Below are 12712 nucleotides of genomic sequence, written 5' to 3' on the forward strand. Positions count from 1 at the left end.
ATGTCCACTCCAAACAGTGTCAGGAGTTGGGGATGTACCCTGGTGGTGAAACAAAAAACAAGAGGTTTCAAATGTCCCGTATTTGACAGACAAATTAACAGTACTGCTAACTTCCCTCTACTTCAGTGAAGCAGTTCTTGGATACCGGGTTTGAATTAAATACATGATCGAAAAGATGGTCAAATTATACTGAACATGACCTCTAAGAACTCTCTTTTGGGGTGTAAATGAAACCCAGAGTAATATGGCCATGCGATTACAGGTAGGGCTATACTTAGTGAGCAGCAGTAGGTCATTGCCTTGGTAACATGTTATTTGAGACAGGGGTTGTATCCAGGTTGAAGGTCTATCTGACAGTGCAGGTGCTATGGGGCTTTAGACCAGCTAAAGGATAGAGTTGTACCAACTATATCGGCCAATGTTCACACAGCGTCGTAGAGTTGGACTGCTGATCTAGGATCACTTTTAGGATCGGCACTTCTACTCTGAGACGCTTTATGAATACAACGCCTAGGGCTGGATTCAATCCGTATCGGTGAAGTTCAGTGCTATAGCGCAAATGAACTTTAAAGGTAATTTCCGATTGAGCCGACATATGCAGCGTTTACCGTCAATGCAGTCTCCGGGAACATTGCCTTGAAATTGCAATCGTGCTATAGCGCTGAACTTCAGCAATACGGATTGAATCCAGCCCCTAACGTATGAGGTTTATCAGTGTAGGTGCTGTGGTGCTTTGGGCTAGGTCAAGACCAAGAGCTGTATCCTCGGAGGAGATTATGGGTGTGTTCTTAGATTCACACTCTCCGTTGTCCTCGCAGACATCGTCAGACCAGCTGCACTGAGAGCGGGGGCGAAGCCTCACAGCCCGCACCGTGTGTGTCTCCACAAAGGAGATACTGAACTGGGGGGGAGGAGGAGATTACTTTATTGTCCAGTTGTACACAAGGAGGATCCAACACCCCTCTCTAGGACCTCCAATAAGTTTTGAGAGGGAGGTGAGGAATAGAGGAAGGAAGGGCTGAGGAAACAAGACCATCGTCTCAGTCGTTTCTAACTACAACCACTAGGGGGCAATGATGGTGCACAGGGTGAATACATGTCCCCAACAACACTATTCCCTAAACAGCAATGACACCATTATATGACTCTGGTCACCAAGGTTACATCTGGTCCTGGACAAAAGTTTAAACCAGTTAAGCCAGTGGAAACATGAATGTAGTACATATGAATGACAACACCTATCTTTTGTCTATGAAGTATACAGGGAGTACATGGAGTACAGGTGTGTATACATGATAGTGGCACATTTCCTACCACAACTCACATTGTTTGGCTTATGTATTCTGACTCCCCATCAGCTTTGTAGGATGTAAATGTGTTTTTCATTAGTTGTTTTTCAGACTCTGTTTCCCAGAAATCGTTCAATAGAAGTCAGATAAAATAAAAGATATCCTCTCAGGTACAGTAGACTCCCACACACCGTGAGTGATCCCTGCCTGCCCAGTCACAGAGTAGCATCACCCTGTATACAGCCAACTGTATATTTAGAATGTAGGTTAACAAACAGGCTTAGATTAGATTGCGTTGGATGGAAAACAGGACAGGCGGGCTGCTGGGCTCTTAAATGGACTAATCTGTATTAGCCTGAAAAGTGTTTTAGGGAAATTTGACAATCAGTGATTAATTTGACTTGACAGTATGCTAATTCCGCTTAAGCTCGCAGGGAAGCTAACTCCATTAGTGACAGCGGGATTTCCTCTCTCTCTCTCTCTCTCTCTCTCTCTGTGTGTGTGTGTGTTTGTGTTTGTGTTTACATGTGTGTTTACTGTTTACATGTGTTTATGTGTGTGTGTGTGTGTGTGTGCGTGCGTGTGTGTATGCGTGCGTGTGTGTGTGAGGAAGGAAGGTCTGCCCTGGTGACCTCACCTGATTGTTTACACTTGTTGTATCTCTTCAGGTGTTTGATGAACTCTGACCTGGAAGTGTTTCCTGCTGCGATCAGGGCCATGCTTCCATTGTTCAATCTTACACACACACACACTCTCCTGTTAATTCTAATTGTAATTATTTTGCACTATAGCCTATTTATTGCCTTACCTCCATAACTTGCTACATTTGCACACACTGTATATATATTTTCTGTTGTATTTTTTTGACTTTATGTTTTTTTACCCCATATGTAACTCTATGTTGTTGTTTTTATCGCACTGCTTTGCTTTATCTTGGCCAGGTCGCAGTTGTAAATGAGAACTTGTTCTCAACTGGCTTACCTGGTTAAATAAAGGTGAAAAAAAACACACAAAAAACATACACAGAGAGAGAGAGAGAGAGAGAGAGAGAGAGAGAGAGAGAGAGAGAGAGAGAGAGAGAGAGAGAGAGAGAGAGAGAGAGAGAGAGAGAGAGAGAGAGAGAAGAGAGAGAGAGGAGAGAGAGAGAGACAGAGAGAGAGACAGAGAGAGAGACAGAGAGAGAGAGAGAGAGAGAGAGAGAGAGAGAGAGAGAGAGAGAGAGAGAGAGAGAGAGAGAGAAATGGGTTAATATGTTCAGTACATCACTGTGGCCAATTCAATCCAAGCAGGTTGATAAAGCAACATATCCTATATTTTTCCTAATTTGTCACCATGAAGACAAGTAGATAATGTCAGGAACAGAACAGAGAGCAGTATACATTAGTTCCAACTTCATTAGTACCACATTATGTGTTATTGTAAATGTGTCAACATCAACCATACTATATTTACAAATACTCCTACTGTTCCTGTCTTGTGTAGTTAAGGTTGATGATGCTATAATACGCAGTGTGGTTCCACTGCACTGTGTGAGGCCTGTTGCTCTACTACATGCTATATCATTACTGTAGCCAGACTCAGACTGGTGTCTCAAATGAAACCCTATTCCCTATATAATTCACTATGTAGTAGTGCACTATATAGGGAATAGGATGCCATTTGGGCAGGCTGAGCCACCTAGGAGGCCTGTTCCTGCAGTGCCCACAGATGCTCTTGTCTTTATGTCCTCCCTCTCTGACACTCCCTTTAATAAGCTTTGTCATGCTCTTTAATTAAGTTCTGGCACTCCCTTAAATCAGAGTTGTTATGTGCTCATTAGTCCAGTTAGAAGCCTTTGACCTCGGTAGTCTGATCCAAAGACTGATCCCAATCTCATCGGTTTACCTGGAACTGGCTAGTATGTCCCATGTATGGTACCGACCCCCACCGGGAGTGACCTCCTCCCCCTACTTGGGGGATAACCAGGCCGGGCAGGGAGGCTGGGTTCCATGTCTACTAAGATACTACAGAAACACTGACCCAGTGCACTCATGGGCTTTATTTACTCACACACACTGAACACATTTTACATGTACATTTTAGTCATTTAGCAGACACTCTTATCCAGAGCAACTTACAGTTAGTGCATTCATCTTAAGATAGCTAGGTGGGACAACCACATATCACAGTCAGAGTAAGTTATTTTTTTCTCAATAAAGTAGCTATAGGCAAAGTCAGAGCTAGTAAGAAACAAAAGGAGAAAAAAAAGTCAAGTGCAAGTATCGGAGGGGGTTCGAGGGGGGGTGATGTGGGATTATTTAAGATACTCTTTGAAGAGGTAGGGTGTCAGATGTTTTAGGAAGATGGGCAGGGACTCTGCTGTTCTAGCTTCAGGGGGAAGCTGGTTCCACCAATGTGGTGCCACGATAGAGAAGAGCTTGGACTGGGCTGAGTGGGAGCTGCCCTCCCATAGGGGTGGGAGGGCCAAGAGACCAGAGGTGGCAGAAGAGAGTGCTCAGGTTGGGGTGTAGGTTTTGAGCATAGCCTGAAGGTAAGGAGGGGCAATTTATCTTGCTGTTCCGTAGGCAAGCACCATGGTCTTGTAGTGGATGCAAGCTTCGACTGGACGCCAATGGAGTGTTCGGAGGAGTGGGATGACATGGGAGAACTTGGGAAGGTTGAACACCAGGTGGGCTGCAGTGTTCTGGATAAGTTGCAGGGGTTTGATGGCACAAACAGGGAGCCCAGCCAACAGCGAGTTGCAGAAGTCCAGACGTAAGTCAACAAGTGCCTGGATTAGGACCTTCGCCGCTTCCTGTGTGAGGTAGGGTCGTACTCTACGGATGTTGTAGAGCATGAACCTGCAGGAGCGAGTCACTGCTTTGATATTTGCAGAGAACGACAGGGTGTTGTCCAGGGTCACGCCAAGGTTCTTTGCACTCTGGGAGGGGGACACCGAGATGGAGAGGTCTTGGAGCAGGCAGGCCTTCCCGGCATAACACGGCACAGCATGGCAGTTTGGTAACCCCATGCCATTATCACTGGTCCAGGACGTAGGTCATGCACATTGCGCAATGCTCAGTCAACAACACACATATACTAGGCACAGATGCAGGCTTGCATGCCCTCCAGCACATGTAGGCATGGATGCAGGTTTGTATTCATGTATTGTACTCACACATGCAGGAGTTGATTGTTTTAAGAGAGACCCATATACCTGGTGTTAGAGACAGGGGATGGCCATGATTCTGACGTTGAAGAACAGACCCTGGTTGGTCATCCACAACTCTTGCTCTTCTAGAGAAGACCAAGGAGGGGGGTGGGGTTTCAGTGATGGACAGAGTCACACTATAAGAGATAAGATATAGAAAAGTTCACATTGATAAACATCATCCATGACAGACTCACCTATGTCGTTGTCATCTTTCAAGGACTCAGTTCTGAATTTAAAAAAAATAATAAGCTATTTATTTTCAAATGCATCATTTTGTCTTTTGTCATTCTTTGTGAGATTCTCCCCCCACATATTTAGTCGGTTGATCTGCTACATCGGAGGCATTTTGGTTTCCTTCCAATGATCAATTAAGCCCACAGAGGCCTGTTTCAAATCAAATTCACACAGCTAATTACTACCAAACGTGGAGTACAGATTTTATAATCAGACAGACTTCTGTCACTTACTTTACTAGATCCAGCATCTCAGTCTGGACTTTCTTCACAGGAAGATAGGATAATTCACAGTCTTCAGGCCTGTAATCAGACATACCAAGATAGAGAGGGAGAGGAAGATGGAGAGGGAGAAGAGAGCAGACTTTAGATGGCTGGATTGGAGAAGAGGAAGGATGGTTCTCTAGAGACAGATTCATGTGTGATAAAGAGACTGTTCAAAAGGAAACCCTAGCTTTGAGAACAGGCAGGCAAGTCTCTTTCCCTGGAGGCTTAGGCCAGACTTTATGAGGGAACGTGTGTGTGTGTGCGTGTGCGTGTGTGTGACTCTCTAGAGCAGGTGTATTCAACCCTTACCCTACGAGGTGCAGAGCTTGCTGGTTTTCTGTTCTACTTGATAATGAATTGCACCCACCTGATGTCCTAGGTCTAAGTAAGTCCCTGATTAGAGGGGAACAATGAAAAAATGCAGTGGAACTGGCTTCGAGGTCCAGAGTTGAGTTTTAGGGCTCTAGAGAGAGACTGTCTTACTTGAGGTTTGCTAGCGTTTTGATCACAGCAAACTCCCGTCTCTGCCCAGGTGGCATCCAGCGATGCCTTTCTGCCATGGCCAGCATCCGCCCACCAAAACCAAACACGGCAGAGAAGCCCAAACGCAGGAGGCGACCCAGAGAACTGAAACTACACACATCTACCTCCTGATGATGACCTGGAGAGAAACACAGACAGGAGACAAAGGGAGGGAAGAGAGAAGAAGAATAGATATCACAGATATCGATGAATGTACTGTTTGAAGTTGGCATCTTGATGCTGCAGCTTGAATGACATGCTTCTACTCGGTGATGGGTTCTCTGTCAGATATAGAGATAGAACCAGTACATGTATGGCCTACATTTAGTCCAGCAACAAAATGGCCAATTATTAACCTCTGGTTAATAACTTCCAATATATCAAACTATGCCATGGTCATTGTCATTGCTCTTGTGGCAATATAGGCTTCTGATGGTAGAGTCACAGGTCCCATCCTATTGGCCTATACACATTCCTGACCTCTTTCTGTCTCGCCCATATAATATATGGCTCCTGACCCCATATCTCATGAATATTCATGAAGGTTTAAAACATCCTGCCAGTTGGCCTTATTCACATGCATAAATATTGCTTAATTAGAAAACGAACAAGCCCTATATCGGCCAGTCGTTAACAAGCATTTCCACGCCTTGTTCGTATCAGGTGTTCTGTGTTGTTGTTTCGATTATTTTGCTTCTAACCCAAACATTTTGTCTGTGTGTTAATTGTCCCCCACGATGAAATCGGGCAGGGAACTGTGGATCTATGGATCTGTCTCCATCTGTACATTCGTTCATACGTTCGTTAGTCACACGCAATATCTCAGACAGAACTGGCCCGATTTTGATTAAACTTAGGTGAATGATGCGTCTTGCCATAGAGATCCGGCATTTACAAAATTACACTGATTGGCCAGATGGTGGCACTATAACAAGAAATTGAAAATGCAAACTTTGACCTAAAGTCATGAAATGTGTTACATAGGTCCCTCTCCTCACAAGGAAGACATTTGCCTCAGGGACCCATAAGGTCCGCCATGATGGATTTTCCTCCATTTAGAATTTTCTGAAAAACGCTACTGTTCTAGCACCGAATTACCGATCTACACGAAACTTGATATGTGACATCTATGGATAAAGGTCTCTCAGCGCAATATTTCCAGACTAGTAAGTAAAACAACATGGCTGCTATTGACCAACAAACATTCACGTGGATGTGGTCTGGAACATAAATGCATATAAATCAGTAAAGGATATTCGTATTATAACACAATTTGGTACACGTGTTGCAAACACTGCCGACTCAACATACGCAAGAACATTCATATTGACCACACGGTGGTGCTATAACGGGCACATGTTTATATTTCTTGATCTGTTTGACTTAGGGTGCTGAAATGTGGCACACATGCTCAGGGATATGAGTCTAGCTAACCCACGCGATATCTCCGACACCACTGGCCCAATTTTGACAAAACTAGGGTGAATGATGCGTCTTGCCATAGAGATCCGGCATTTACAAAATTACATTGATTGGCCCAAGGGGGGCGCTATAGTAATCAACTGTACATATGTTAGTCACAAGCAATATATCAGACACCACTGCCCAATCTTTATGAAACTTGGGTGAATGATGCATCTAACCATAGAAATTTGTAATTTACAAAATTAAACTGAAAAGCCCAAGGGGGGCGCTGCATCATTCGTGGGGGAGTACATGTTTAATGTTACCTTTTTTGACCATGGTTAGTGATACACCCAGCAGCCATATGAGACAGAACTTACTTATAACCAAGCTGTCACCAAGCTCCCTCTCTTGCAAGACTGATTGGAGAGGTCGTGTGGAGGGCTCTGTCCTTTTTCTTTCGCTTATTGCTTTCTTATTTCTATTTTCACATCGTTATTGTCCCCCACGATGAAATCGTAGGGAGGACTTGTTTCTAATCAGGCGCAATTCAGACATGACAAAACTTAAACTTAGGAAATGTTGTTAGTTTGCATTCCCTGAATAAGATGCTTAGACAGGGAGACAATCTGTTCATAATTTAATTATCTGATTCTCCTCCATATTGGTTATTCAGAATAAAGTGTGAATGCTATTCTGTGTAGAGGAATCTGAACACAATACCAATCATCTATCAACATAACCGCTGACAGAACTGGACTGACTGAACTGCATGGTCTATAGATGTTGCTAGAAGTCCCACCTAGCTCAGTGTTAGAGCTATGGATTACAGCACCATATGGCCTATAACGTAAAACAGAGAGGATTTACTGAAGACTAGGGTTATCTCGTGTAGTTGAGGTCAACATTTGTTTAATAATAGAAGTCTATTGTACCATGCGTGATTGTTTCAATAGGATTACACTTTGTACTGTACAATTTTCTGCATGGGATAGATGTTATTTTTTCATAACATTTCTAACTGATTTTAGTATACATTATACTGCATTTATAACAGGGATGCAGCTAATGCAAGAAACGTATTGTTTGAATGTCCATAAAAAAAAGGGCAAAATATTTCAGATTATTTTCTATTTTTCTATCACGTTGGAGAGTTCTCTACCTTAAGCACTACAGGAGAAATCTACAAATGATATTTTGTGTGGCATGTTTTCCAGTGAGCCCTGCTACTTTCTGTAATCTCGTCACAGCCCAATCCTCTTGCCTGTCAGGCTAAGCCCAGGAGAGGCTCACACAGCACCGCCAACACAACATACGAGACATTTCATTACCAGGAACTTCCATCCTCCTCCTCAGACACACAGACAGACAGAGAGAGAGACAGACAGACAGACAGACAGAGAGAGAGAGAGAGAGAGAGAGAGAGAGAGACATACAGACAGACGGACAGAGACAGAGACAGAGAGACAGACAGACAGACAGACAGACATACATAAAGACGGATGTATGCTAAGGTTTGTAATCTCCGAACACCAGAACCAAATATCACCCGCCCAAGCCAGCTAGTAGAATTGTTAACATTTATGTTAACAGTCTGTCACAAGAGACTCAGCGAGTGTGAGAAAGCCCTATCTACGGCGTGAGAGAAAATAGAGAACATGTGAGGGACAGGATGACAGCCCTTCCCCCTTGTTCTCCAGGGACTGTTCATTCTTCCAGGGGGCCTGTTAACCAGATCTAGTAGTCAGAAAACAATACCAGCAGCTCTGCTCAGGGCCTCCCACATCCCACAATGGCAGCGATGGAGCTAATTAAGGACTTTCAGCACCAGATTGCACCAACCGCTAGTTCCTCACCAACCATTCTATTGTGGCGAAGGAGACCCATATACTATTGAAACCCATACCTATGTGTACGCACGCAGACACACACACACAACATGGTCCAATTGTAAAGTAAATCTGCATACCATTTACATATTAATCCACTCAGTGTATATTTGAGCTACAGTGCCATTCGGAAAGTATTCAGACCCCTTGACTTTTTCCACATTTTGCTATGTTACAGCCTTATTCTAAAATTGATTAATAAAACAATTTCCTCATCAATCTACACACAATGCCCCATTATGACAAAGTGAAAACAGGTTTTTAGAAATGTTTGCAAATTTGTTAAAAACTAAAAACAGAAATACCTTATAAGTATTCATACCCTTTGCTATGAGACTCGAAATTGAGCTCAGGTGCATCCGGTTTCCATTGATCATCCTTGAGATGAGTCCACCTGTGGTAAATTCAATTGAATGGACATGATTTGGAAAGGCACACGCCTGTCTATGTAAGGTTCCACAGTTGACAGTGCATGTCAGAGCAAAAACCAAGCCATGAGGTCAAAGGAATTGTCCGTAGAGCTCCGAAACAGGATTGTGTCAAGGCACAGATCTGGGTAAGGGTACCAAAACATTTCTGCAGCATTGAAGGTCCCCAAGAACACAGTGGCCTCCATCATTCTTAAATGGAAGAAGTTTGGAACCAAAGACTCTTTCTAGAGCTGGCCGCCCAGCCAAACTGAGCAATCGGGGGAGAAGGGCCTTGGACAGGGAGGTGACCAAGAACCCAATGGTCACTCTGACAGAGCTATGGAGTTCCTCTGTGGAGATGGGAGAACCTTCCAGAAGGACAACCATCTCTGCAGCACTCCACCAATTAGGCCTTTATGGTAGAGTGGCCAGACGGAAGCCACTCCTCAGTAAAAGGCACATGACAGCCCGCTTGGAGTTTGCCAAAAGGCACCTAAAGACTCTCAGACCATGAGAAACAAGATTCTCTGGTCTGATGAAACCAAGATTGAACTCTTTGGCCTGAATGCCAAGCATCCCGTCTGGAGGAAACCTGGCACCATCCCTTCGGTGAAGCATGGTGGTGGCAGCATCATGCTGTGGGGATATTTTTCAGCGGCAGGGACTGGGAGACTAGTCAGGATCATGGCAAAGATGAACGGAGCAAAGTACAGAGAGATCCTTGATGAAAACCTGCTCCAGTGCTCAGGACCTCAGACTGGGGCGAAGGTTCACCTTCCAACAGGACAACGACCCTAAGCACACAGCCAAGACAAAGCAGGAGTGGCTTCAGGACAAGTCTCTGAATGTCCTTGAGTGGCCCAGCCAGAGCCCAGACTTGAACCCGATCGAACATCTCTGGGGAGACCTGAAAATAGCTGTGCAGCAATGCTCCCCATCCAACCTGACAGAGCTTGAGAGGATCTGCAGAGAAGAATGGGAGAAACTCCCCAAATACAGGAGTGCCAAGCTTGTAGCTTCATACCCAAGAAGACTCAAGGCTGTAATTGCTGCCAAAGGTGATTCAACAAAGTACTGAGTAAAGGGTCTGAATACTTATGTAAATGTGATATTTCAGTTTTTGTATTTTTAATAAATTAGCAAACATTTCTACAAACCAGTTTTTGCTTTGTCATTATGGGGTATTGTGTGCTGATTGATAAGGGAAAACAACTATTTAATAAATGTTTGAATAAGGCTGTAACCTAACAGAATGTGGAAAAAGTCAAGGGTTTGAATACTTTCCGAAGGCACTGCATATTAGATCCCTTTTCCATTGCTCAAGGTCTCTGTGTTATGAAGCAGCTTTATTATCAATAGCATTGTAGTGATGTCTACATCTTAAATGGGATAATACAGGAGAACATGAGAACGTACCCATGATGATGTGCATTGCAGCGGTGACAGGGTGCCGTATGCCATGGACAGAACACGCCACCATGTCAGTGGAGCCTGGAGAAAAAGAGATGCAGAACAACATCAGTGGAATGCCATACAAATGATATAGTCATCAAACAATAAGTAGTTCTCAAATGGGAAATGTCTCCACCATCCAGGTATTTCTGCTATTTGCATTCACTCATTCTCCTATCAATTCTCCTATTTAACAAACCTATGTCTGAGCATAATTATTGCAGAAGTAAGCCATCTGAATGTAGCAAGCTATCACGATTCTCAATGATACAAAAGACGAGGAAGTCTATGCAAACACAATGTATCCCACTATTTGTAGATGAGGTAGCTAGGGTTAATAATTAATTAATTAAACTTAATATTGTCTGGTGCCAATTAGGCCGAGTTTACCTTGCTGGCAGTGGTGGCCAGGATAGAACAGGTGTCTGTGTGTTTGTACTAATTATAGACATAGACAAACACACAGGACGGAGAGAGAGAGAGAGAGAGAGAGAGAGAGAGAGAGAGAGAGAGAGAGAGAGAGAGAGAGAGAGAGAGAGAAGAGAGAGAGAGATTTACTGTATATACAGAGAGATAAAGACAAAGCTAGAGACAAAGAGACAAAGAGAGAGAGAGCGATAGAAAGAGAAACGAGAGAAAGAGAGACAGAGATTTACTGTTTATACAGAGAGAGAGAGTGAGAGAGAGAGTGAAGAACAAACACCATTGTAAATACAACCCATATTTATGTTTATTTATTTTCCCATTTGTACTTTAACTATTTGCACATTGTTACAACACTGTATATATACATAATATGACATTTGAAATGTCTTTATTCTTTTGAAACTTCTGAGTGTAATGTTTACTGTTAATATTTATTGTTTATTTCACTTTTGTTTACTATCTACTTCACTTGCTTTGGCAATGTTAACACACGTTTCCCATGCCAATAAAGCCCTTAAATTGAATTGAAATTGAATTGAGAGGGAGAGAGAGAGGAGAGCAGAGAGACAGATAAAGAAAAAGAGAGAGAAAGATAGCAGAGAGAGAAAGAGAGAGCAGGTTGTCTCTGTCACTAGGTGAGTAGGCATTTCCTTTCAAGCTGCTATCTGTCATGTTGTTTGCTCAGATTAACAGGATATGAGAACTGATGTCTGTAAAGGAGTGCAGTACAGACAGATAGGACAGGCTGGGTGGGTGAGTTGCTGGGTGAGGGATTGACTTGTTCCTCCTCTCCTATGAAATGCAGTGGAGGCCTGAACAGCACCGAGCACATTTTTACATTTGTAGTCATTTAGCAGACGCTCTTATCCAGAGCGACTTACAGTTAGTGAGTGCATACATTTCTTATTTTTTCATACTGGCCCACCGTGGGTATTGAACCCACAACCCTGGCGTTGCAAACACCATGCTCTACCAACTGAGCTACACGGGACTATGCTCAGACAGGGGTGATGCTCAGACAGCTTGGCTACCGATAGATATTATATAGTGCTGACCTCTGACCTTCCAGTTCACTGCTACTATTACACTGTTACTGTAACAAAGTTGTTCCCAATGATACGATTTATTTTATAGTAATCTGGATATTCATTGCTACAATTACCGTTAATTGTATTAAGACAAGACATTCAATTGCAAGTGGGTTATATTTTCATTCAATATGTTGATTGGACTAAGACATTTCAAAATGTTTAGATGCTTAGGGGTAAGCATTGTAATGACATATTACGCATATTAACTCTCATTTGCATAGTGTGATTCATCTCTTCTTTACCCCATTGCATGGAATGCTTTTGTCCGTTATAATCCCTCTGAAAGTATTCCGACCCCTTGACTTTTTCCACATTTTGTTAGGATACAGCCTTATTCAAAAATCTATTAAAATGTGTTTTTCTCTCATCAATCTACACACAATACCATATAATTACAAAGTAAAAACTGTTTTGTATATATTTTTGCTAATTTATCAAATATAAAAAACTTAAATATCACATTTACATAAGTATTCAGACCATTTACTCAGTACCTTGTTGAAGCACCTTTGGCAGCGATTACAGCCTCGAGTCTT

General features: G+C 43.0%; 1 pseudogene across 1 annotated transcript in view; it reads right to left on the bottom strand.

Annotated features, from left to right (window-relative positions):
* Positions 1-694: 694 nt before the first annotated feature.
* LOC311143777 (ceramide kinase-like protein) overlaps positions 695-12712 on the bottom strand; it is a 53803-nt pseudogene continuing 41785 nt past the window's right edge. The window contains exons 5-8 of the transcript in view: positions 10624-10698; positions 5466-5643; positions 4955-5018; positions 695-901 (exon numbers count right to left, since the gene is read on the bottom strand). The product of the transcript in view is annotated as a ceramide kinase-like protein (transcript). The remainder of the gene's footprint in view (positions 902-4954; positions 5019-5465; positions 5644-10623; positions 10699-12712) is intronic.

Source organism: Coregonus lavaretus (genome assembly GCF_964263955.1).
Source record: "Coregonus lavaretus genome assembly, chromosome: 16".
NCBI lineage: Eukaryota > Metazoa > Chordata > Actinopteri > Salmoniformes > Salmonidae > Coregonus > Coregonus lavaretus.